Source organism: Carcharhinus amblyrhynchos, chromosome 29, assembly GCF_965287045.1.
Source record: "Carcharhinus amblyrhynchos chromosome 29, sCarAmb.v2.hapA, whole genome shotgun sequence".
Taxonomy (NCBI): Eukaryota; Metazoa; Chordata; class Chondrichthyes; order Carcharhiniformes; family Carcharhinidae; genus Carcharhinus; species Carcharhinus amblyrhynchos.
This window is the reverse complement of record NC_137352.1, coordinates 29,509,133-29,535,649: the sequence shown is the minus strand read 5'-3', so window position 1 is coordinate 29,535,649 and position 26,517 is coordinate 29,509,133. Positions and strand designations below refer to the sequence as shown.

The window sequence follows — 26,517 nt, the reverse complement described above, 5'->3', positions numbered from 1 at the left end:
GGCAAATGTCGTGCCTTTGTTTAAAAAGGGCTGCAGAGAAAAGCCAGGGAACTACAGGCCAGTGAGCCTCACATCTGTGGTGGGTAAATTGTTGGTAGGTATTTTGATCGACAGGATCTACAAGCATTTAAAGGTGCAAGGACTGATTAGGGACAGTCAGCATGGCTTTGTGAGTGGGAAATCATGTTTCACAAATTTAATTGAGTTTTTTGAAGGGGTAACGAAGAAAGTAGATGAGGGCAGTGCAGATGATGTTATCTGTGTGGACTTTAGCAAGGCCTTTGACAAGGTACCGCATGGTAGGTTGTTGCATAAAGTTAAATCTCACGGGATCCAGGGTGAGGCATCTAAATGGATACAAAATTGGCTTCTTGACAGAAGCCAGGGGGTGGTTGTAGAGAGTTGTTTTTCAAACTGGAGGCCTGTGTCCGTGTGGTGTGCCTCAGGGATCAGTGCTGGGCCTACTGTTATTTGTCATTTATATTAATGATATGGATGAGAATATAGGGGGCATGGTTAGTAAGTCTGCAGATGACACCAAGATTGGTGGCATAGTGGACAGTGAAGAAAGTTATCTCCAATTGCAATGGGATCTTGATCAATTGGGCCAGTTGACTGACAAATGGCAGATGGAGTTTAATTTAGACGAATGCAAGGTGATGCACTTTGATAGATTGAACCAAAACAGGACTTACTCAGTTAATGGTAGGGTGTTGGGGAGTGTTACAGAACAAAGAGTGTTCATAGTTCCTTGAAAGTGAAGTCACAAGTGGACAGAGTGGTGAAGAAGGCATTCGACATGCTTGGTTTCATCGGTTAGAACACTGAATACAGGAGTTGGGATGTCTTGTTGAAGTTGTACAAGATATTGCTAAGGCCACACTAGGAATACTGTGTGCAATTCAGGTCACCCTATTATAGAAAGGATATTATTAAACTAGAAAGAATGCAGAAAAGATTTACTAGGATGGTACCAGGACTTGATAGACTAAGTTATAAGGAGAGGCTGAATAGACTAGGACATTTTTCTCTGGAGCGTAGGAGGCTGAGGGGTGACCTTATAGAGGTTGATAAAATAATGAGGGGCATAGACAAGGTAGATAGTCAACATCTTTTCCCAAAGGTAGGGGAGTCTAAAACTAGAGGGCAGAGGTTTAAGGTGAGAGGGGAGAGACACAAAAGTGTCCAGAGGGACAATTTTTTCACACAGAGGGTGCTGAGTGTCTGGAACAAGCTGCCAGAGGTAGTGGTAGAAGCGGGCACAATTTTATCCTTTAAAAAGCATTTAGACACTTATTTGGGTATGGTGGGTATAGAGGGGATATGGGCCAAATGCAGGCAATTGGGATTAGCTTAGGAGTTTAAAAAAAAAGGTTGGCATGGACAAGTTGGGTTGAAGGGCCTGTTTCCATGCTGTAAACCTCTATGACTCTATAAAGGTCACTGATGAAATAGCTGAATATGACTGGTCTCAGAAAGAGCTAAAAGACCTACTCCTTCTCCTACATCTTATTGAAAGTAGAAGCAGGAGCAAGCCATTCTTTGAGCCTGCTCCATCATTCATTTTGATCATGATTGATCAACAAATTCAATATCCTGATCCCACCTTACTTCCTCGATCCCTTTAGTCCCAAGAGCTATATCTAATTTCTTCTTGAAATCTGATAATTTGGCCTCAATGACTTTCTGTGGCAGTGAATTCTACACATTCACCACCCTCTGGGTAAAGAAATCTCTCCTCTCCTCAGTCCTAAAAGGTTCACCCCTTCTCCTCAAACTATGACCCCCAGTTCTGGAATCCCCCTACCATCTGGAACATTCTTTCTGAATCTACCCTGTCTAATCCTGTTCGAATTTTATAAGTTTATATGAGATCCCCTCTCACTCTTCTAAACTCCAGTGAATATAATACTAACCGATTTAATCTCTCTTCATGTGATGTATGTTTATTCTTCTGAAATCCTGCAGTGAAGTGCTAACATTATGATTATAGATCTTCGATAACCACAACCATCTTCCTTTCCAAAAAAAAATATTCAGTAGCGTCACAAGTAGACTTATATTAACACTGCAATGAAGTTACTGTGAAAATCCCCCAGTCGCCACACTCTGGTGCCTGTTCAGGTACACTGAGGGAAAATTTAGTGTGGTCAATGCACCTAACCCGCACATCTCTTGGACTGTGGGAAGAAACTGGAGCACCCGGAGGAAACCCACGCAGTCAGTGACCCAAAGCTGGGAATCGAACTCGGGTCCCTGGCGCTGTGTGGCAGCAGTGCTAACCACTGTGCAGTACCAGATATAACTGCTGCCAAGTGGCAGCTTTCTTCTTGACCCCAATGACGTCAGTTTTGTTACGGCTCCTTGGCACCATACTCAATACTGGCACTCTCACCTCTCTGGAATCAGTGGCTCTGATGGAACTTAAACTGAGCATTGGTAATCAGGTTATTGGTGCGATGGTGTTGTTTGCTGGATTCTATAAGTTTACAGAATAAGCATGGATGCAAATTGATGTACTTCCATGTTACTAACTATACGTCTGCTGATGTTAATCCAGCACATTCACACTTTTGTACTCAATAGCTCCGGTAATTAGTCACCCTTTGTACTCGGTTTCTCAAATAAAGTAAGCTACAGGAACAAATGGAAGGAAATTAATGCGAGTGACAATTTAATTTTTAACACCTATAATTCCAGCGAGGTCACCTTAACAACTATTCATCACCGTACATTGGCAGACAGGGTGAGGTTGGTATATTGGCAGACAGGGTGAGGTTTGTATATTGGCAGACAGGGTGAGGATTGTACACTGGCAGACAGGGTGAGGTTTGTATATTGGCAGACAGGGTGAGTGAGATGGAGGGGAACAGATATGAATGCAAAAGGCTTGTCGCTGCATTTCTTTGTCGCAAACTCGTGGACCCTGTCGTCGCGCATTGTCGGGACTGAGATGCCTGAAGCCATCAATCCAACTATGTACACCTCCAATAAAAATGATCTTAATCAAATCTTATAGTCAGAACACTAGGTTGAAGGTCATGTCTCCCACGCTTGTCACATACAATATGTCAACCATATGTTCTGCAGATTTTCTAGTGCGCGAGTACTAATCAAAAATATATTAGGCTAACTCCCCATTAGGTACTTACAATTACCCACAATACCCTCTGGTTATTGGCAGATTATGACTGCGACCCCTGACCCCTGAGAAGTCCCCGGCGCCCTGTTCTTGCTGACAACTACAAAGTCCCAGCAACCCATCAGCGAATCATCCAATCAGCATAAATTTAAAACACTTAGGGTTCAGTGGATCAGGACGATGCAAGAAGTCAATTCTGAAGAAATATTTTGCAATTTCACTGCCTCGATTGTATTCTCAGACGTACGGTCCCACTTGCTGTCACCGGCCCAGCTGTAGTTTAGAAGCCATGTAAAGAGCTAAAAAAAAAAGCAGCGCTGACACTACACTGAGGCCCTCAGGCAGGCAGGCATGAGGCAGTTTGAAAGAAAGGTCGTTCTATGTGTGAATATTAGGCACAGATCAATATGTGTCTTTGTCCCAGCAACAGGGCTTCATTAGTGGGGACACAGAGGCAGATGGCCCCTTCAGCCCCCCTGGGACGTGGCATGCTTCACGTTACGAGATACAAACTGAGCTCTAGCCCCCTCCCCTGCCAACCACCCTCCCCCTCACCCCCTCCCCATCCTCACGCTGCCAACCTCTTCCCCCACCCCCGAGGGGATGGAACCCTTAATTAACAGGACCCACATCAATAAAGGTTTGAACAAACAATGACATTCCAACAGAGTACAACAAACAAAATTCGAGGCAGCGCACAGCAAGTCCAAACAAAAGGCACACGCTTTATACAAGTCCTTGCATCTGTCCATTCGCTTCCGCCCAGCACTGAAGACTCACTTGCTCCTTGTTCTGAATATAACCCGCCACTCCCCTCAACCCACCGCCCTCCCTGAACATCAAAGGCATTATCAATAATGAAGATCGAATCTATGAGGAATGGGACTGAGTTGAGAGAACACCTCAGACTGCCCGAGGGCTTTGCACTGAAGCGCAGTCCATAGATCCAGAGCCACAAATCTCCTCAGAACAAGGGCGCACATTCTATGTGGCGCTGTCTGTTTCTGGTATCTTCATTCTCTCCTGTTCAATAAATAACCCAGCGACCACAATATCTTACACCGCGAAAAAAAAACATCAGGGGAAATTATCTGGTGCACAATTTCCTGTGTACTTTTACGTCTAACATAGGGGTCACTGATAGTTTACTAGATAATTGAAACAGCAGAGAATAAATTGAATTGCGTACAAGGTAAGGAATACAAGATGCTCTTTCTTTGCAGTTACACAAATGAACAAAAAGCTAACTTGCAATTTCACTTGGACTTTACCTACAAACACATGTGGACCTCTTCCACATAGCAAACCAGAGTGGATACAATGAAGCCCATATTCACTTCCAAGAAATGTTTATATTATTAACAGGAGGAAAGAATGATAGTTTGAGGACTATTTTCAAAGAACAGAGGCGAGACATACTCTCTCCCACTTTCTCCCGCAGGAAAAAGTCTGAGATCACGTCCCAACCAACTCAAGAACAGCTTCTTCCCTGCTGCTGTCAGACTATTGAATGGACCTACCTCGCATTAAGTTGATCCTTCTCTACACCCTAACTATGGCTGTAACATCACAGTCTGCACTCTCTCCTTTCCTTCTCTATGAACGGTATGCTTTGTCTGTATAACGCAAGAAACAATACTTTTCACTGTATACCAATACCTGTGACAATAATAAATCAAATCAAATATCAAATCAAAAGATTCTCCAGCCTCCCAGCCATGTGTTTCCCGTGGGTGAAGGCAGTGCGCTGTTTGCTAGCGGTTGGATTCCCTGGGAATTCCCATTGACGTTACCCCATGGGCGGGCATCCGCTGCCGATGGGACCAGAGAATCCTGCCGGCGTGAACAGATGGAGAATTCTAGTCCAGGTGACTTCTTAAAGTTTCTTGAAGGCAGAGGTAAGAATTCTCCGGTCTCCCCACACCCCGCTACCACTGCCAGTGAGATCGGAGAATTTGACGCTCAGCCAAATCTTCATTCACAGCAGCGGGACTGTATAATTCCAACCACGGGCGAGGTCAGGGGAATCCCGGCCAAAGACTATGCATTCCTTGAATGCAATCCAAATGAGAGTGCATGTTCCCTGGTTTCATATATGGATTTTCTTAAAAGCCAATCACATTACTTTATTGATCTAAAAACCCTGAAAAGAAACAATAACTTAACTAGATCCCCTCTAAGTTCTTGCAGCTTCCAGGAACAATGGCATGTTAGTTGGCTTTAATGTGCATTGATTGTTTCACATACTCACACAGCGGTGAACAGGCAACGAGCAACAGACAGAGAGACAGACGGGAGGGGCCAGGAGAGAGGCTGATGCATCGGAGTGTTTATAATCATGAAATGAGACAGACTGGGAGAGCATTCGGTTAATGCAGAGAAAAGATTGTGGTGCGTTGATAATGTCACCAGACTGGTAATCCAAAGGCCCAGGCTAATGCCTTCAGTATGTGGTTTCAAAGCATGGTAGAATTTAAATTCAATTAATAAATGTGTGGCAATGGTAATTTTCAGTGGGATTTTCTAGTCACATTCACCCTAAGACTGGAATTTCACACCCAAAGCCAAAAGAGCTTTCAATAGTCCTGGAAAATTGTCCATCCCTTCCCTGGTTGTCGTAAATCCCATCTGGTTCATGAGTGTCCTTTAGGGAAGAAAATCTGCTCTCCTTATTTGGACTGGCCTACATGTGACTTTAGATCCACAGCAATGTGGCTGAAACTCTGAACTCAAATAGTAAGTGGCAAGTTAGTTAGTTCAAGGGCAACTGGGTATGAGCAATGAATGCTGGCCTTGCCAGCGACACCCACATCCCATAAAAGAATAAAAATTAGTGCTCACTCCACAGAGAGCTATAAACTCTCGTTCTCCAGTAATGCGCATGTAGAAGGCCCACATTATGGTTTTAACCATAAAAACATCTGTAATCTTACTACATGACATTGCTGCAGATTTGTTCCCGGCTCTTCTTCACCTCACTCTTATCGCTAGAATAAAGTGCTTTGCTATCACTCTGAAACCAGCATTGTCGCTGCTAGTCAGATCTTATTTGTAGAGTTGAGATACTCGGGCAGAAGGCACGTGGTAGTTAGCAATTTGGCAAATGACAAAGATGTGCAGGTTAGGTTGATTGGCCATGCTAAGAAATTGCCCCTCTGTATCCAGGGATGTGTAGGTTAGAGGGATTAGTGGGTATAATATGTAGGGATATGGGGGTCGGGCCTGGGTGGGATTGTATTTAAGAACATAAGAAATAGGAGCAGGAGTAGGCCACCTAGCCCTTTAAGCCTGCCCCGCCATTCAATAAGATCATGGCTGATCTGAAGTAGATCAGTTGCACTTTCCCGCTTTCTCCCCATAACCCTTAATTGCCCCATCAGAAACCTATCTACCCGTGACTTAATTATATTTAGCGAGGCAGCCTCCACCACTTCAACGGACAGAGAATTCCAGAGATTCACCACCCTTTGAGTGAAGAAGTTCCTCCTCAACTCTGATCTAAACTGCAGCCTCCCCCCCCTCCTTATCTTGAGGCTGTGCCCTCTGGTCCTGCTATCCTTTCTAAGCGGGAAGAATCTCTCTACCTCTACCCTATCCATCCCCTTCATTATCTTAATACGTCTCTATAAGATCCCCCCTCATCCTTCTAAACTCCAACGAGTACAGACCCGTCTATTTAGTCTCTCTTCATAGTCTAACCCCCTCATCTCCGGTATCAGCCTAGTGAACCTTAGTGCAGACTTAATGGGCCGAAGGGCCTCTTTTTGCACTGTAGGGTTCTAAGATTCTATGACTTGTCTTAATCATCATATCAAAGAGATAATATTGACTTCTTCAATAATGTAAAATGGAGAATATTAGAACAGACGCCATTGTACATTCCTCCCAAATATCATCAACATCGAATCGAATGGGAGAGATGTAAAAAGAATGGCAGATCTGAAATCTAGACTATTATATCCGAATTCAAATTTATCACCTCACCACCAAGTGTCATAAAATGCAAAAGAAAATGATTTATAATTTCAATTCCCAAATTCGTAAAGCTCTGAATCATAGAATCATTCACTGTACAAGAGGCCCTTCGGCCCAATGAGTCCACATCCACATGCGAGAAACAACTGACCTCCCTCCCAATTACCAGCACTTTGTCCTTGGTCTTAAATGTTAGGGTGTGCCAATTGCTCTCAGTCACTGAGAGGAACAGTGAAAGCGGGATTTTACAGTTTTGTGACAAGCAAGGTTGTAAGATCCCGTCCAATGCCACTCCATTTTTTTTCATTTTGGAAGTCCTGTGCAGAAACATAGAAACTAGAAGTAGGAGTAGGACCAAATGGCCTTCCAGCCTGCTTCACCATTCATTATGATCACGGCTGATCAAATTCAATATCCTGATATCCCCTCCCCCCCCCCATATCCCTTGATCCTTTTAGCCCCGAGAGAAAGTGAGAATCATAATTGCCCTTCTTACAACTTTTTCTATCTGCAACAGAAGTGAAAGTCCCATCTGTTTGCCCCTTCCCTACCAGAGATTTGCCAGAATCAGTTATGGCTTCCATGCACCAAATTGAACACAGGCACACAAGTCGGTGAGGATCAGTTAACTCAACTCAAAGCTGAGAACTAAAGTGAGGCATTCTGATTGATGTGTGATAGAAAGCTGTGCCATTATCCAAACGCAAACCATTTTTCCTCTCCCCCTGCTGACTTTCGTTGCTTTGTCTGTCCCTACCCAATTTTCCCACTTAGACCGTACCCTCAACTCTCTCCTAATTTACTGTCTGCTCCATTCAGGAAACACTCGGCTAGACTCCTATATCTGAGCATGTTATGTATTGATCAATAATGTGCACAATACTGGACTACAGAGTTAATCAATGAATAGAGAACTAAGAATCGGTCAGTTGACAACATGAAACAACTACCACAGTTAGTTGGAAAAACATCTAAATTTATTCAAAAGCAAGGACACTTGGAAGACTGATTAGCAGTGAGAGGCATCCATGTATAACTGAATAATTTGGAATGGATGAAATATTATCCATGTATCATTAATCTGGATAAGAATTAGAAACACATTCTTTACATGAAAGAAGAGGCCCCTACTTCACTAATAACATTAGCCAAGCTGCCTGACTACAATCTAACAGTTGCCAAGTGCTCTTTTAGATCAGGAGCAATTTTTTCAACTCCTTCACAGTACAACCTTGTTCTAAATTTTTATCTCCATCCCTTCGTGCTCAAAATAAATGGGGTTTGGAAGATGCACATTTCCCCTGGGGTTGGGAAGGTGCACATTTCCCCTGGGGTTTGGAAGGTGCACATTTCCCCTGGGGTTTGGAAGGTGCACATTTCCCCTGGGGTTGGGAAGGTGCACATTTCCCCTAGGGTTTTCCTGGAGTCTCCAGGAATTGCAGAACAATCCCCAGGACAATACCATGTACAATCCTGGAGAAAAATCACTGGGGCATTGAAAAAAGATTGCGTTTTTTTGTCACTTTCTTTCAACATTTCTCTGTTTGGCTGATAGTCAACCTTCATCTAACTGGGTAATGAGTCTTTTTATTTTCCAAGTGGAAAAGCAGTGCGTCACAAGGATGGATGTGGCCGACTAATGGCTGGAGTGTGGGGGCAAGTTATGTGATGAAACCTCCAGCCCCACATTTAGTCACAGTTGGCAACCTTAAAAGGGCCACTGGTTTCCTGACATGCGATAATTCCTTCATAGTTATGGTTGGGACATCCATATCTTCATAAACTGGAAGGTTTTTTTCTCTTAAACTTTGGAAGGACATTGCCAGTGGCATGGTGGCACAGTGGTTAGCACTGCTGCCTCACAATGCTAGGGAACGGGTTCGATTCCCGGCTTGGTTCACTGTCTGTGTGGAGTGTGCATGTTCTCCTCATGTCCGCATGGGTTTCCTCCAGATGCTCCAGTCTCCTCCCACAGACTGAAAGACGTGCTGGTTAGGTGCATTGACTGTGCTAAATTCTCCCTCAGTGGACCCAACAGGCACCAGAGTGTGGCAACGTGGGGGGGTGGGGGGCGGTTTCACAGTAACTTCATTGCAGCGTTAATGTAAGCCTACTTTTGACAGTAATAAATTGTCATTGCTCAAGATTCTCTTAAGGTTAACGTGCAGGTTCAGTTGGCAGTTAGGAAGGCAAATGCAATGTTAGCATTCATGTCGAGAGGGCTAGAACACAAGAGCAGGGATGGACTTCTGAGGCTGTATAAGGCTCTGGTCAGACCCCATTTTGAATATTGTGAGCAGTTTTGGGCCCCATATCTAAGGAAGGATGTGCTGGCCTCGGAAAGGGTCCAGACAAGGTACACAAGAATGATCCCTGGAGTGAAGAGTTTGTGGAGTGGGTTGAGGTACCCAGTTGAGGACTCTGGGTCTGTACTTGTTGGAGTTTAGAAGAATGACAGGGGGATCTTATTGAAACTTACAGGATATTGCCAGGCCTGGATTGAGTGGATGTTTCCACGAGGAGGAACAACTAGAACCAGGGGGCACAGCCTCAGACTAAAGGGATGATCCTTTAAAAGAGAGATGAGGAGGAATTTCTTCAGCCAGAGAGTGGTGAATCTGTGGAACTCTTTGCCCCAAAAGGCTGTGGAGGGCCAGGTCATTGAGTGTCTTTAATACAGAGATAGATAGGTTCTTGATTAATAAGGGGATCAGGGGTTGTGGGGAAAAGGCAGGAGAACGGGGATGAGAAAAATATCAGTCATGATTGAATGGCGGGGCAGACTCGATGGGCCAAATGGCCTAATTCTGTTCCTATGTCTTATGATCTTATAGGGGAATTAAAGGTTATGGAGAGAAGGCACGGGGCACAGTGGTTAGCACTGCTATGTCACAGAGCCAGAGACCCAGGGTCAATTCCAAACCTTGGGTGACGGTCTGTGTGAAGTTTGTCTGTGTGGAGTTTGCACATACTTCCTGTGTCTGCACGGGTTTCCTCTGGCTTATATGGTTTCCTCACCCAGTTAAAAGACATGCAGGTTAGGTGGCTTGTCCATGCTAAATTGCCCCTTGGCAGTGGTAGGTTAGATGGATTAGCCATGGTGAATGTTCAGGATTATGGAGACATGGCAGGGGCAGAGGGCCTTGGTAAGCCTCTCTGTCAGAGATGGGCTGAATGGCCTCCTACTGAAGGGATTCTATGAAAGTGGACTGAGTGTTAGATCAGCCATGACTTTACGAAATAGCAGAGCAGAATTGAGGGGCTGAATGGCCTGCTGTTCCTATTCTTTATGGCCTAAATTTCAAAAGGTTATGAATCTTAGGAAATCTCTCACACACAGGGTTGTGGATGCTCCATCAGTGAATATATTTCAGGCCAAGATATATATGGTCTCTCCATGGAATGAGAGGATATGGGGAGCATGCAGGAAGATGGAGTTGAAGCCCAGAATCATCTACGATCATAATCAATGCCAGTCCGTACGATCTTCTCCTACTCCTATTTCTGATGTTATTACGTTCTTATCTGTCTTGTGGAGAGCCCTCTGTCTGCCCTTATAATGCAGTTCAAATCGGATTTCTTACCCACTAAGCCAATAAGCCTCCTAGGATTTCGCTTCTACCAAAATAGGGAGAAAAGAGACATGTTTTTAAACAGATGAGATTTCAATATTTTCAGTATATTACAGAGAGTGACCAGGAGTCGTTGTGCTGGATACATCCTGGAAGTCAACAAATCTGCCATACCAGCAGCAGGCATTCAGTAACTGAAGGGTTAATGATATGATGCTTTCTTCTTTATCATCTAACACCGCTTTCCAGCTGCAGAAATCTGTTTTCTAGCCTTTGCCCAACTCCTGCTGCACAAACTGGGCCCATCGGGTCAGAATAAATTAAAGCTTCATTGCACATTATTTTGGTAAGTCCTTCTTTTATGAGTGGAAAAACCATAACCTTCATCACACGATTCAACATGAAATAAGTTCTTCACGCTATGTTTTGGAAAAGTTCTGGCAAGATTCCATGTGATTTTTCTCTTTATCTAGTCCTCAGTCCAAAAGTATTAGATTCAAGCAGACTTGCCCCAGCTGCTGGATCTACATGTTTCTGAGCTTCCACTATTACCCCATTCCATTTCAATAAAGCCGAGGTTGCCATTATGCATTCCAGCCTGGCTCCTGGTGAATAGTGGTGTACGTCGGTTTGAGGCATGCCTTTTAAAGATGCGTGTCCATCACATCACAACAGAGTACATCATTCAGCCATTTCAGCAATCGGTCAGGCTGGGGTGGGGTCCCATTGTCACTCTGCACTCGGGATCAGTGGGGGAAAGAGGCCAGCTCAAGACGGGGTGGAACAGTCTGCTCGGCAGTCGGGGCTGTGTGGCGGTAGTGGTGGTTTGCCACTGCAGGGGGGACTTAGAACTGTCAGTGATGGGAGGTGGAGGGAGGATGGAGATCGGGGCTGAAGGGGGGGGTTTTTGAGGCTGGGCACGCTTGGGGACCAACAGGTTTATTTGGTAGCAAACGCCACTAGATTTCGGAGTGCTGCTCCTTCATCAGGTAAGACTTTAACCTGGTGCTATGAGACTCCTTACTGTGCTTATCCCAGTCCGACGCCAGCATGTCCATATCATGCTGGGCGGGGGGGGGTCAGCGATCGGCCCGTGGGAGTTGGAAAGGCCGGCGATGCAGGATCGTGGGACTGGCCAGCGATGGGGAGGCCAACAGACAAGGGCCACTCTGTATGCACCTATCTTGTGCTGACAAATCAGCGCACGCACAGTGGCCCACTCAGCACTGTGCTGCAGGCCTCTCCTGCGGGAACAGGCCCCACCCTCACTGATTTTTATCATGATTTACGGTAGGGCACTCTGAGGTGCTCAGAGTGTGTGAGAAACATCTCTGAACTCCCACTGAAAAAACCAACGTGATTACTCCAGTTTTCACGCAAATTTGACACTTAGAATTTTCTGGGGAGAATCACCCCCACAATGTTTTGGCCTCAACTACTTACTGCAGAAGCGAATTCCACGGGCTGACCTAAAGAAATTCCTCCTCATCTTTGTGTCCGTACACAAAGTATCCTCAGAATGTGACCCCTGGTTCTGGACACCCCAACCATTGGGAACATCCTTCTTGCATCTACCCTGTCTAGTTCTGTTAGGTAGGCTTCCTAAGTTCACTTGTCAAAGGGTCGAGAATTTAAGATTGTGTCCCTCTGATTTTTAGCTATCCCTGATGTGGAGATGCTGGCATTGGACTGGGGTAAACACAGTGAGAAGTCTGACAACACCAGGTTTAAGTCCAACCAATTTATTTGATAGTAAACTCACAAGCTTTCGGGGTTTGTCCCTTCGTCAGGTGAATGGAGAGTTCTGGCCTCAGACGCCAGAACTCACCTGACAAAGGGGCAAACCCCAAAAGCTTGTGAGTTTACTATCAAATAACTTGGTTGGGCTTAAACCTGGTGTTGTCAGACTGCTTACTGTGTTTTGGCTATCCCACCAGAGCTTATCATTAATGCTGGAAATACTCAGGTCTGGCAGCACCTGCGGAGAGAGTTAACAACTGGAATTCTCTGACCTCACCCGCGGCTGCGATTCTCCAGTCCTCATAGAATCGTAGAACCCTACAGTGCAGAAAGAGGCCCTTTGTCCTGCTGCAGTGAATGGGAGTTTTGGCTGAGCGCCAAATACTCCGTTCTCGCTGGCAGCAGTAGCGGGGAAAACAAGATCGGATCTGGCCAACGTTTCGAGTCGGATACGACTCTTCGTCAGAACTCTGCCGTTAGAACAAAGCTTTCCGTTTTGTGTCAGATTTCCAGCATCCACAGCATTTTATTTCTACTTTAGAGCTTATGGTTTCTCAGTTTCTACCTTATTGAATCCCTTCATCAATTGAAACAGCTTAATCAGATCACTCACTCAATTTTCTCTACTCAGACGAATACAAGTCAAGTTAATGCAGCCTATTCCCATAATTTAATCCTCCATGATTTTGGTCACGGTCTGAAACCAATTTATTTTCCTGCAGAAATGCTAATTCATTGTTTTCTGAACCATCAATAAAAGAGTGGCAGTCAGTTAATCAGTGAAAGTCACAAGCTGGAGTCATCCAGTCGCCAACTCCGCTCGTTCGAAGAAAGAAGGACTCGCACTCTGCAATTTTCCCATTTCCCTGTGCTTGATCCGGTGAGGAAAACCGTGTGAAACTCACCGGCTTCGCGGACACTTATTCGCGCCTCGTTTAAATCACATTTAAATCTGCGTGGTTTCGGAGTGCCGGTAAAGATCACACAGCCAGCTGGAGGGGCGGGGCCTAAACGCATCGGTAACACCGGGATCCTGAGATCGGGGCACCCTTTTTAAAGGGCACCTTGATCTCAAAAGTTAAATTAAATGCCTCCCCTCCCAAGACATCAGGAACCACCCCGCCCCCCCCAAACATCAGGGCAACCCTCCCCCTCCCCACAATGCAAACATTGGCGAACCTTCCCCACACTGTGATCTTGCCATCAACGCAAATACCATTTTTGGCTGCTTGTGAGCTTTAGCGGCAGTTAGGTGGTGTGCACCCGCGGTATCTAACTGGGCTGCTAAACCGCAGCCACAGGGCAGGGTTTTCCGGTCTCATTCGAGCAAGATCGGAAATTCCTGCCCGACGTCAACAGACATTTCCGATGTCTGTGCCTCGCCCATTCCGATTCCGTGGCGGGTGAGGCGATAGAATTCCAGTGCTAATGTCTTTCACAAGCTCATCCCAAAGGGCTATATGATCGATGAAGTACATTATTGAAATAAACTCCTTGAAGTAATGTAGAGAACCTGAAAGCCATTTTGTACCCAGCAAGCTCTCACAAACAGGAACTATTTGATTTTGATTTATTATTGTCACATGTATTGGTATACAGTGAAAAGTATTGTTTCTTGCGCGCTACACAGACAAAGCATACCGTTCATAGAAACGGAAAGGAAAGAGTGCGGAACGTAGTGCAACAGTCGTAGCTAGGGTGTAGAGAAAGATCAACGAAATGTGAGGTAGGTCCATTCAACTAAATAAATGACTGGATTTTTTAGGCATCAGTTAGGGGTTCAGAGTGTGGCCACAACACCAGAGGAAATCCCCTGCTTTTCTTTGAATAGTGTTACGGGAGCTTTTACATTAACCTGACAATGCACGTCTCATCCGAAAGGCAATGGACAATGCGGCACTTCCTCAGCACTGCAGTGGTCTGCCTGGGTTATCAATCTTCCAGTCTTCGCAAACAAGATCACATCATCTTAATGTTGGCCCTTCCGGTCATCTTTCAACAGCTGGGACTCATTCCATCGCTCCCTGAAGACACTCAGCTTCAGCCATAACCGCACATGCTCTGGGTATTGCAATTTCCTGATTAGTATGCGCTCAGTAACGGTACTTAGCCCATTCCTCCTCATTACTGCAAAGCGGCCACTCCGCTCCCTGAGCCAACATCAAATACAGTCTGCTCTGAATTGAAGTCATTCACTAAACTAAGAAAATTGAATTGTTCAATTTCGAATTGATTTAATTCAAATTTGAATTGAGCAGTTTATGTAACTGTAAATGAAAGGAACTGTCAGTTCATTTCAAACAAGCAACTTTGAAGTAGGAGTTATACTGTACCCTGCTTGTACTTTATGTTCATTCCAGTCCAGTTTCTGAGTTTCCACTGAGATCCAGCATCCAGCTCCAATTGGCACTTGAACCCTAGCCCCATAAACTCTTCTTTCCACAATAGAAATGGTTGAGAGCTTCAAGTTTTCAGTTGTCCAGATCATCAACAACCTGTGCTGGTCCCTCCATGCCGACATTATAGTTAAGAAAGCCCACCAACACCTCACAGGAGCCTGAGAAAAGTTGGCATGTCCACTATGACTCTCACCAATTTTCACAGCTGTACCACAGAAATTATCCTTTCCGGATGTATCACAGCTCACCAAAACTGCAAGAAACTACAAAGGGTTGTTAATGTAGCCCAGTCCATCACACAAACCAGCTTCCCGTCCATTGACTCCGTCTACATTTCCCCACCTTAGAAAAGCAGCCAGCATAATCAAGGACCCCACACATCCCAGACATATTCTCTTCCACCTTCTTCCATCGGGAAAAAGATACAAAAATCTGAGATCACGAACCAACTTACTCAAGAACCCCTTCTTCCCTGCTGCCATCAGATTCTTGAAATGGATTACCTTAAGATAAGTTGATCTTGCTCTATGCCCTAGCTATGATTGTAACACTACATTCTGCACCCTCTCCTTTCCCTTTCCCCTGTGTACTCTATAAATGGTATGTTTCGAGCAAGAAACAATACTTTTCGTTGTATCCCAATAAATGTGACAATAATAAATCAAATCAAATGAAACAATCCATGAAACACATGTTCTCTGTCTTCCAGGACAGGAACCCAATTCCACTCCGTCAGCCACAAAGTGGCCAGGTCAACTATAATTACCCTCCCCAGTGATTTATTTCCAATTGCAGCATTGTTATGTAAACAGAAACAGCAGCTATTTTGCGGCAACTACATCCCATAAACATCAACAGGATGAACGAGCGAGTAATCTGTTTGTTTTGTTGATTTTGCTTGAAGGAAGAATGTGAGTCAGGATACATGAGAACCAACTTTCTGACCTTTGAAGAGGACCAAGAAATAACTACATGGACTCAAAAGGGAAGATCCTGAACAGTGCCGCACTGACTCAATACTGCTTTGTCGCATTGTGCGAGGAACTCAAACACACAAGCTTCTCAGTCAGAACCGGGGTCAAATGAATGCACTGATCAGGTGGGATAGTTCAGACAGTTCTGCTGACCCTCCTGTCTTCCTGTACCGGCTGAGGTTATTCATGAAGCCCCACCTTTCCTCTGGGTGCTCCAGTTTCCTCTCACAATCCGAAAGATGTGCTGGTTAGGTACATAGGGCATGCTAAATTCTCCCTCATCGCACTCGTACACGTGCTGGGGTGTGATGACTCGGAGAGTTTCACAGTAAATTCATTGCAGTGTTAATGTATACTTCTTGTGATACTAATAGAAGCATAGAAACTAGAAGCAGGAGTAGGCCATTCAGCCCTTTGAGCCTGCTCCGCCATTCATTTTGATCATGGCTGATCATCAAATTCAGTATCCTGATCCCACCCACCCCCCCATATCCCTTAATCCCTTTAGCCCCAAGAGCTATATCTAATTTCTTTTTGAAATCAGACAATGTTTTGGCCTCAACTACATTCTGTGGTATTGAATTCCACACATTCACCACCCTCTGAGTGAAGAAATTTCTCGTCAACTCAGTTCTAAAAGGTTTACCCCTTATCCTCAAACTATGACCCCTAGTTCTCCCCCACCATTGGGAACATTCTTTCTGAATCCATCCTGTCTAACGCTGTCAGAATTTTGTAAGTTTCTATGAGTCCCCCTCTCACTCTTCTAAACTTCAGTGAATATAATTCTAACTGATTTAGTGTCTCCTCATATAACAGACCTGCCATCACAGGAATCAGCCTGGTAAACTTTCAGTGTTCTTCATCGATAGCAAGGACATCCTTTCTCAGATAAGGATACCAAAACTGCACACAATACTCCAGGTGTGGCCTAACAATGCCCTGTACAATTGCTGCAAAATATCCCTATTCCTATACTCAAATCCTCTTGCTATGAAGGCCAACGTACTATTTGCCTTCTTTACTGCCTGCTGCACCTATGTACTTATTTTCAGCGACTGATGCACAAAGACTCCAAGCTCTCATTGAGTATGCACATCTCTCAATTTACATCCATTCAAGTAATAATTTGTCTTCCTATTATTGCTACCAAAGTGGGTAGCCTCACATTTATCCACATTATACTGTATCTGCCATGCACATGCCAACACACTCAGCCTGTCCAAATCACACTGAAGCATCTCAGCATCGTCCTCACAGCTCACCCTTCCACCCAACTTTGTATCATCTGTAAATTTGGAGATAATACATTCAGTTCTCTCTTCTAATCATTAATATATAATGTGCACAGTTGGGGTCCTCGCACAGATTCCTGCAGAACCCCATTAGTCACTGATTGCTAATCAGAAAATGACACATTTATGCCATCTCTTGGCTTCCTTTCTGCTAACCAGCTTTCTATCCATCTCAAGACATTACCTGCAATCCCATGTTCTTTAGCTTTACATAGTAGTCTGTTATGTGAGATCTTGTCGAAATCCTTCTGAAAGTCTAAATAACCTACATTTATTGGTTCTCCTCGGTCAACTTTACTAATTACATCCTCAAAGAATTCCAGTAGATTGGTCAAGCATGATTTCCCTTAGTAAATCTATGCTGAGTTTGTCTGATTAGAGCACTGTCTTCCAAATGCCAAGTTGTAAACTTCTTGATAATGGACTCCAGCAATTTCTCCACTACCGACATTAGGCTCAATGGTCTATAGTTCCCCGTTTTCTCTCTACCTCCCTTTTTGAATAGCGGGCTTACGATAGCTACCCTTCAATCTGTAGGAACGAGTCCAGAGTCCAAAGAATTTTGGGAAATAACCACCAAATGGATCTACTATTTCCAGGGCCACTTCCTTAAATAATCTGGGATGAAGATGATCAGGGTCTAGAGATTTATCCATCTTCAATCCTGTCAATTTCCCCAAAATCATTTCTCTACAAATGCTGGTTTCCTTCAGCTCCTCACTAAAACAGGTTTCTTTCAGCACTTTTGGTATATTGCTTCAATCTTCACAAAGGAAGATATGAAGAAAGTACAAATTTAATTTCTCGGCCATTCCTTTATTCCCCGTTATGAATTCTCCTGTTTTTGACTGTAAGGGGCCTACATTCATTTTTGTCAATCTTGTTTTTTTTACATACTGATAGAAACTTTTACAGTCAGTTTTTATGTTCCCTGCTAACTTACTTTCATACCCCATTTTTTCCCTTCTTAATCAATCCCTTGGTCCTCTTCTACTGAATTTTAAACTGCTTCCAATCCTCAGGCCTATTCTAGCCAATTTGTATGCTTCTTCTCTGACTCTGATGCTATCTCTAATTTCCCTTGTAAGCCATGGTTTGGCCACAATTCCCTTACCACTCTTGCGCTAAACAGAAACAACTCCTGGAGTGTGTCTATTTGTTCTTTAAATGCCTGTCACTGCCTATCCACTATCTTTCCTTTCAGTAATGTTGCCCGCTCCATCAAGGCCAGTTCATGCCTCAGGCCATCACAGTTACCTTTATTGAGATTCAGGACCCTGGTCTCAAAATCAACTACATCACTATCCGCCTTGACAAAAGAATTCTATCATATTATGTTCACTCACCCCCAGTGATTTTCTCATAACTAGATTGCCAACTAATCCTTTCCCATCGCACAACACTCAGTCCAAAATGGCCTGCTCCCTTGTTGGTTCCTCAACATATTGCTCTAGAAAACCATCCCAAATGCACTCCAGAAATACCTCCTCTTTTGGACTGTTTATTAATTTGCCTCTCCCAATCTGTATGCAGATTAAAATCACCCATAATCACAGTGGTTCCTTTACGTGGTGTCCTTATCTGAGAAAGGATGTCCTTGCTATCCCCCTAATGTCAACTATCTCATACCCCTTTACATCTATCTGTGCAACTAATTCATCCATTTTGTTTCAAATGCTCCGAGCATCCAGGTACAAAACCTTATTAATAAGTTTTCAACCTTGCCCCTCACCTGAGGTTTGGGGATCCTTGGATTAAATCATCACCTGGGACTATAGTGACTTGACTGTTACTGTTTATCTGTCGTCCATTCAAATCATTCTACCATTTTCCTTCAATCATTCCACAAACCTACCTATTAGCAAAAGAAAACTGCCCACTCACAAGATCACCAACAATATAAGCTTGTCCTGTTTTAAAACCTGGACTTCTTTGTCTGAACTGGATCAAAACAAATTTATTTACTGAGACAACAGTCTGTAACACCAAGATATCACTATAGATCAATGTTTGCTCTTTATTTCAACCTAATTACAATCAAAATCACTCTCCTAATTGACATTACAGTCAAGTTTCAATAAACTCTATGGGAGCAATAAAAGCCTTTCGTTGCAGAAGGAGCTTTAGTCTGCACTGAACACACACTGATTTAGGAATGTTTAATGGGACAGTGTAGATGGAGCTTGGCTCCACATTTAACATGTGCTGTACCTGATTTGGGAGGGTTTAATGGGAGAGTATGGATGGAGCTTGACTCTGGTCTCCAATCTGTGAGTTGTCTGGTCTGAAGGAAATTGTATGATGAATTATGGGTAGATTTGTATGTCTGACATATGTCTGCTAGAATGACAGTATGACAGCAAGCAACAGCTCAACTATACACTCATTAAATTCAAGTGCTTGAGTTACTAATGCATCATATTTAATCATTTTCCTTTCCTGAAGGCATTAACTGCATGCTGGGCTATGTATCATTATATTCCAGTTCCTTCTCTAAGTGGTGATTACTGATGTATGAGCCAGGGCAATGGCTATCATATTTGCCCATAATGGTCATTATCTGATGTCCAGGCACAAGCAGTTCCAGCAGGAGTCAATTGACACTAAACAGGAACAGGAACCCTGATCAACTTTCACCTCCCTCAGCCATGAGTGCTCAGGTTAATTATTCCACTCTGACCATCATTGTCAACTACAAACTATGCCAGCGAGACATGGAAAGGAACAGCAAAGGTGCCACATAATTTGGGATATCTTTCACCAGCATGTGCCCAAGCAGGATGCTGGGCCTCACACGGAGACACAGCATCACCAACGAGGAAGTCCCAAAGAGAGCTGGTCAGAAGGGGGGACCATGGTGGCATAGTGGTTAGCCAAGGACCCGGGTTTGATTCCCGGCTTGGGTGAGTTTGTACATTCTCCTGGTATTACATAAGTTTCATCCAGGTACTCCGGTTTCTTCCCACAGTCCAAAGATGGATTGGCCATGCTAAATTGCCTCTTAGTGTCAGGGGGTTAGCAGGGTAAATGTGTGGGATTACGGGGATAAGGCCTGGGTGGGATTGCTGTCAGCGTAGGCTTGATGGGCTGAATGGCCTTATTCTGCGCCATAGGGATTCTAAGTTCAAAACACCTGCAGGTCATGGTGATGGAGGGACAAGTAAAGCTGATGGGACATGTGTTTCACCTCCCATAAATACTATCGGGTGAAAGGAGACAGGGCCAAAAGAGCTTACAACGGACTGGAGGAACCAATTCTAAGTCATGATTGCCAGCCAAAATCTCAGCTCAGACTGGCAATCAAACCTAATGCCTTACATCTAAACAAAGCTTAGCTCCTATTTTCCTCAGTTGGCTCAGTTACTAAGGACCATCTATAATCTTGCCTTTTAAATCTTCTGGCCTTAAAATCAAAATGAAGTAGGAAATATGCTTAAGTAAAATCAAAACGCTGCAGATGTTGGAATCTGAAACAAAACAGAAAACGCTGGAAAATCTCAGCAGGTCTGACAGCATCTGTGGAGAGAGAATAGAGCCAATCAAGTCCAGATGACCCTTCATCAGAGCTGTTCAAAGTTCTAACAAAGGGTCATCTAGACTCAAAATGTTGGCTCTATTCACTCACCACAGATGCTGTCAGACCTGAATCATAGAAATCCTACAGTGCAGGAAAAGGCCATTCAGTCCGTCAATTCTTCACTGACAACAATCCCACCTAGGCCCTTACCCTGTAACGTCACATATTTAACCCGCTTATCCCTCTAACCTATGCATCCTGGGACACGAAAGGGCAATTTAGCATGGCCAATGCACCTAACCCGCACATCTTTGGACGGTGGGGAGAAACCAGAGCACCCGGAGTAAACCCATGCAGACACTGGGAGAACGTGCAAACTCCACACAGGCAGTGACCCAAGAATCAAACCCAGGCCCCTGGAGCTGTGAGGCAGCATTGTGCTAACCGTTGTGCCGCTGTGCTGTCATCCTGCTGAGATTTCCCAGCTTTTTCTGTTTTCTTATGTTAAGAGACATTCTCGTTCGGTTGGGAATGAAGCAGACCGCTTAGCCTCTCAAGCTCCAAGTTCTGTCACTCGATGAGATTATGACTGATCTCTATCTCAATTCCATTTACTCACCGTTGCTCTATATCCTTTAATACCCAGAGCTAATAAAACTCTATCGCTCCCAGACTTGAAAATTCCACTTGACCCTGCGTCCGCTGCCTTTTGGGGAGAGAGCTTCAGGTTTACACTGCCATTTGATTTGGCTCATCCATGAAATGGCAAAATTGACTTGAAATTGAAAAATGGGAGCTCTGGAGGAGGTTTTAAAATTGGTGCATCAGATATTTTACCTTATAAAGGATTTCACTTTTACTTATGTTCTGCAGACTCTGTGAGATGCTGTAATATAGAGAAATGGGATCAAGTTATTACCACTTCACCGCTTAGGGGGCGAGAATGAGAAAGCTGGTGCCTCTGGCTTTCATATGGGAGGGGAGAGGGAATGCAAAGTAGCACGCTGCTCCCGATTTATTTCAGATTAGAAAAAAAAAAGCACACTCCTCACGTAATCCTGACCGACAGTTCTGGAGCAGGATCTTAAGCTGCGAGCAAACTCCTGCCTCGCTTCTGTATCCCATCGCCGAGTGCAGAGTGCAAGCAGCGTTAAGCCTATTATTGCCGCTTTCGGAAGTTTGTGCGTTGGCCCTCTCCAGTATCAGCACTAACTGTGTGATTTCTTGGGAGTAAGAGGATTAAGCTAATCTTCCAATTGGCCTTTTATTGGGGAGGAGGGTAAGGGGCTATTAGAAGCCGCTGTAACTCAGGTAAACAGAAATTGCCTGAAAGACATCTGCCACTCAGCCGAGGGAAGAACCCGCTGGCCGTCCTTCCAGAAGTTACTTGCTTCTTTCTTATTCTTTTTCTCCTCAATGTGAGGGATATAAGGGAAACAAAACATTTCATTTCTGGGGGACACTTTTGAAACTTGGCATCCAGACATAAACTTGACATAGCAAATAGCATGGCTGCAATCAAAACCATCTCCAATCTATTGGGAGAAATTAAATTTGCCAGTTTCTACATTCATCAGCTGATTTTTTTTATCCCTGGCAGCGAGTTGAGAATCAACCCCAGGCGTGTCAGCCACAAGTAGATGCAACTCGAGCACATCCATGTTAGACTCAGGGTAAAGCTCTCTCCACACTGTCCCATTACTGTAGCCGGGTAAGATATAGTCTGGGTTAGATTCAAGCAAAAATTCTGTCAAGTTGTGGTGACCACAGTGGTTAGCACTGCTACCTCACAGCACCAGGGACCTGGGTTCAATTCCCAGGGTCACTGTTTGTGTGGAGCCTGCACATTCTCCCTGTCTCTGTACGGGTTTCCTCCAGGTGCTCCAGTTTCCTCCCACAGTCTGAAAGACAGGCTGGTGAGGTACATTGGCCATGCCAAATTCTCCCTCCGTGAACCCGAACAGGCACCGGAGTGCAGTGACTCGGGGATTTTCACAGTAACTTCATTGCAGTGTCAACGTGAGCCTACTTGTGACACTAATAAATAAACTTAAAAAACTTGAAACCTTAGCCTCCTTTGCGCCACTTCTCATGTCGTAACTGGCCTCTCTGAATTGTGACTGGTTAACTCTAATGATAGCTACTGAGCATGTAAGTAAGGAGCTATGTCACAGTAATATCACTCATTAATAGGAGGTTAGTATGAAGCATCCCAGGGAGTTGCGTCTGCTGGACTTGATCTTATTTAACCTGGGCACGTAAGTAAAACAGTTCAGGACAAAGAGCCTCTTGCCCTCAGCAAGCTCTCTGCTAGAGTAAGCAGCCAACGAATCCTGAGATAAACCCATGATAACTGATGAGTGGGGGACTGCCAATCTTGTGCCACCGTTAGTAACTTGAAAATGGCTTGTACTAGGAACTGGGTTAAGATATCCCGGTGAAGTATTTGATATGGGACTCTTGGAGCTGACAGAAATGAGAGAGAGGACAATCTCATCAGTTTGTGTACCTGTTAAGGTTTGATACTGGGAAAGATGGGAAGTGAACTTGTGTAGGGGCATTCTAAACAAGGAATCAAAAGCATATGGTTACACATGAGGGTAAATGCAGTGGGCACTAAACAGCTCAATTTCTCACAGAAGTCTAAACTCTGCTGATTTGGTTCACGGTGGCACAGTGGTTAGCAAGGCTGCTTCACAGCACCAGGGGCCTGGGTTCGATTCCCGGCTTGGACCACCACCTGTATGGAGTTTGCACATTCTCCATGTTCCTGCATGGGTTTCCTCCGGGTGCTCCGGTTTCCTCCCACATTCTGAATGACGTGCTGGTTAAGTGCATTGACCAGAACAGATGCCAGACTGTGGCGACTGGGGGAATTTCACACTAACTTCATTGCAGTGTTAAATTGTAAGCCTTACTTGTGACTAATAAATAAAATAAAGTCTTGACCGCCAGAGCTCCAACCCAGCAGGAGTCAGCACGCTTGGGGGAAGAGCGAATCGAAAGAACGGACTGTGTAACTGATCAAAGGCAGCAACGTCTGCACTTTTCCTCGCAGTTTGCACATGTCAACTGAAATTCATAAAGTATGCAAAGGCAGGTGGGATCAATGCAAATACTGTGTTTATTGACGAGCTTGAGCTTGTGATATTCAGAGCCAAGCACAGCACTCGCCGAGGGCATTCCATGCTGCAATTAGCAGAGGCTATTAAACTTTGTGAGTTGCCAAAAAGTAAGTAATTATTTGTTGCATGTGCCAGCGCAGGCACAATCCGGCTTACGTTTTGCTGATTAATATCACAAGCTTGTTTCCGAGGATGTAGAGTGGAGATTGCCATGTTCTCCTGCACCCCTTAGGCATTCCCGCACTGCTTAGGGATCAAGAGTGTCAAATGGCCTCTCTAATACTAAGAAACAAATATATTGTCAGTAAGGGAACATTTACCTCAGACTACACATTTGAGCACTTTTCTCAGCCTTTTCTAGAGGATTCTATTCATGGAGAATACTTCCTCAACCTTCTCTGTGCAATACTCTGGGGCACCCTTGATAATTAGCAAGTCGGCACGGCTCATTAGTAAGGCCTGGAGGGTGAGGCCCGTGACTGGAATGGGCTAGAAGTCTTCCCACTCAGCTCTAGAGAGAGTTCCACAAAAATGGGTAGGACAGGCCGGGCTGGACAAGGCATGAGATTCGGTGCTTTGTGTTGGTAGACTGTGCCGTTGAATATTTAAGTTCCAGCAGCAGCACATAGAATTGCTCAGATCTTGACAACTCGTACCAAATTTCAATGGAATGAATTGAGTGATGGATGCATCTGCTGAGGAACAGGGAGCACTTCACGTCAGCCTTAATGCAAAACTGTAGCTGTGTCAATTCCTCAGTCACTTCAGCAATCCGAGATGTAGTGGTGGATTGCTGTGCGTCTCTCACAAAGTGCCCCCATAACACAGGCAACAATAGTTCCATCTGAACATTCACTAACTTATTGTTCAGGCAGAAAATTTCCCTTGGGTAACTGAATAGAACCAATGGTTAGGATAACTTTATGTGGAGATGCCAGCGTTGGACTGGGGTAAGCACAGTAAGAAGTTTTACAACACCAGGTTAAAGTCCAACAGGTTTATTTGGTAGCACAGGCTTTCAAAGTGTCACTCCAAAGGTTTATTTGGAGCACTTTATTTTTGCTACCAAATAAACCTGTTGGACTTTAACCTGGTGTTGTGAGACTTCTTCCTAGGATAAACTGGACATAGTATGTGGAATTCAACAAGGGCTGAACTTTACATCCCACACGTTTATTAAATTTTTTAATGTGAAGTGACTTTGTCAGCTTGGAACACAGAGGACAATTTTAGCTTAGCCCATGTGATGGGAATCTAAAGGGTACAATGTTTTACACCCTGTCCACTTTGCTGCTCCATTTTCAAAATTTACTCTTCCATGGGATAGAATCATAGAATCCCTTCAGTGCAGAAGGAGCCATCCAGCCTGCACTGACAATAATCCCACCCAGGCTCTATCATAACTCCACATATTTACCCCACTAATCATCTTGACACTAAGGGGTGAATTTTACCATCTTGCGTACCACAGGAATTGGAGCGGGCAAGGGGCAGACCACGGAAAGATCCCTTAACCTCGGGCAGGATTTTCCAGTCTTGGGGCAAGGGAGGCTGGAAAATCCCAACCTAATGGTCAATTTAGCATGGCCCATCAACCTAACCCGCACATCTTTGGACTGTGGGAGGTAATTGGAGCATGTGGAGGAAACCCACGCAGACACGGGGAGAATGTGCAAACTCTACATAGACAGTGACCCGAGATTGGAATTGAACCCAGGTCCCTGATGCTGTGAGGCAGCAGTGCTAACCACTGTACCATTCCTATCTTCCCTAAATCACAACAGTCTCTCCTGTATTGCTGCCCATTCCCATAACCTTCCTGCCCAGCGAGTTACATTAAAATTATCTCCTTCGCCCCTTTGTTTGCACTCTGTTTACTAACTGGCAGTTCATAGCCACATGTGCTACTTGAATGAGATATATCTTTGTAGAATTACATCTGTCATAACCTATCACGCCAGCACAACTCCTTCACAGTGAAAATGAAGAAACCTTCTTGAAGGATGATAGCCCATTGTCCGAGGAATCAAAAGAGTTGGAGAAATGAAAAGGTGAACCAAGAAACAGTGTTTTAAATCAAACCCTATTAATAAGTAAAAATACTTGCAATAGTATAGACAGGGAAAGCCCAAAAGGATCTTAAACAAGCAAATACAATTGCTGGAATTGCATTATCTGATTCTGTGAAGCTCCCAAAGTAGTCCCTCATAGGGGAGGCGATGGCCTAGTGGTATTATCGCTCCATTATTAATCCAGAAACTCAGCTACTGTTCTGAGGACCTGGGTTCAAATCCCACCATGGCAAATTGAATTCAATAAAAAATATTATTAAGAAGCTACTGATGACCGTAAAACCATTGTTGATTGTTGTAAAAACCCATCTCGTTCACTAATGCCCTTTGGGGAAGGAAATATGCTGTCCTTACCTCGTCTGGCCTATACAGCAATGTGATTGACTCTCAACTGCTCTCCGAGGGCAAAAAAAACTGCAGCAGGCGACGGTGCAGAGGGACCTCGGGGTCCTTGTGCATGAGTCGCAAAAACCCAACTTGCAGGTGCAGCAGGTGGTCAGGAAGGCGAATGGGATGCTGGCCTTCATAGCGAGGGGGATTGAATATAAAAGTAGGGAGGTCTTGCTGCAGCTGTATAGGGCATTGGTGAGGCCGCAGCTGGAGTACTGTGTGCAGTTTTGGGCGCCGCACCTGCGCAAAGATATTTTGGCCTTGGAGGGAGTGCAGAGGAGGTTTACTAGGCTGATACCGGAGTTGAGGGGGTTGA

General features: G+C 44.5%; 1 protein-coding gene across 1 annotated transcript in view; it reads right to left on the bottom strand.

The window, feature by feature from the left end:
• LOC145359798 (roundabout homolog 2-like) overlaps positions 1-26,517 on the bottom strand; it is a 286,183-nt gene that overhangs the window by 164,958 nt on the left and 94,708 nt on the right. The window lies entirely within an intron of this gene.